We start from the raw sequence: 1,716 nt of genomic DNA, 5'->3' as shown, positions 1-1,716 counted from the left end.
GCCACAATTTTAGCACCACTACTTTTAAGATGAGCTCTTGGTCTCCTTGATATCCAAGACCAGCATTGTATAATTCTTTTAGTATTCAGATCCTTGAACATGACAAGATTATCATTCTACCCATTGCCTCTAAAATAACAAAAATGTTCTCCTGAACACGTATCAATTTCTTTTGGATAGCTCGATGGTCGCCTGAGATAGAATTGGATGTTTCTTTGTGGCTCATTTGGATGTTTCTTTTGAGCTTTAGTCCATGTTTCTTTTGTGCTAATTCGGATGTTTCTTTTCTGCAATGGCGAATTTTTTTTAGGTATTTAAATGTTTCTTTTCTGCATTGGTGGATTTTTTTGAGGTATTTAGATTTTTTTTACATTGGCGGATGTTTCTTTTGTGACTACGGAGGAGAACGACAATGTGGTAGCACGGGGAGATGTTGCTTGGGTAGCGGCGCGTTGCGGCGATGAGAATTTGATGATGGACCTTGCAGAAACGGCAACGCAATGAGAGGTAGCTTGATAAATGCAGAATTCTGTGTAAACGAGAACGTTGACGCAATTATGAACTGTGTCTATGGGGCGGTTACTTTACTTAATCTTTAGTATTCAAAATCTTTATAATGCTAATTATTCAAATTTTATTTATTTTAAATTTAAAATTAATAATTATTAAATAAAATTGTTTAAGTTGACTGGTTTAGGTGTTTATCCCCTATACTTTTTCATAGATTTAAGAGCAAGTGTAAAAAGACCTATAGTCTTCTTTGCTATATCATATTTTGATTCTATAAAATTAAATTAAGTTTCACATTAGGAATTAAGTTTTTTAAAATGAATAAGTGATATTACATATACAAGGAAAACAAAAATAAAAGCGGAATAAAATCATATTCAGATTATTTTTTTCAAAATTATGAACCATAAAAATTATTGATCCAACAATAATGTGTACCAAATTTACTTATTTTGTAATAATTAATTTACTTTACTTGATGTAATAAAAATGGCTCACTCAACTTTTTTTTATTCATAATATAGTTTAGTTTGAGAGAAATTAAATCACAAAAAAAAAATAACTCTACCTTCAATAAAAAATTCTAATACAATAAGAAAGAAATCATCCAATTTTACTTGTTTACAATATAATTTTATCACAAAATTAAAAAATATTTTTTAATTTTATAATTTTTGATAATTACAACATTTTAAAAAATACTTATATTCCTCATATTAAGTTAAAAAAAATACTTAAATTCATTAATATAAAGTTTAATTTATTAACTAAATAAATTAAATCAAAATATATAAAATTAAATTAAATATTCTAACACTTAAAAATATAAATTAATGACTATTAAATTATACTTGAAGCAGTAAAAACTAGCTATATTGGCTTATCTTAGAAATTATTGAAGTATTTATTGTCCTTTAAAACATATATCAATTCAGATATAACAATTTTGCCCTTCTTTAATATGAAAAAAAAAAAAAAAGTTTTTGCTTTAAACAAACTGGTTCGTGTTATAAGGCCACGTCTGGTGACTAGAGCTGTGATGACTTTGTATGGTTGTAGATTGACTCCAATATGAAAGTGACACATGATCAAGGGAATACTTTAGTTAACGGTAAAGTATTCTTTAATGATCCAAGACTTTTTACCATTTGGGTAAAATAGATTTTTCTAAAAAAGCTAAGGATATAAATAATTTTTCATATGATT

Source organism: Arachis hypogaea, chromosome 13 (assembly GCF_003086295.3).
Source record: "Arachis hypogaea cultivar Tifrunner chromosome 13, arahy.Tifrunner.gnm2.J5K5, whole genome shotgun sequence".
Taxonomy (NCBI): domain Eukaryota; kingdom Viridiplantae; phylum Streptophyta; class Magnoliopsida; order Fabales; family Fabaceae; genus Arachis; species Arachis hypogaea.
The sequence above is the reverse complement of the archived record's forward strand: the minus strand, read 5'-3'. Positions refer to the sequence as shown.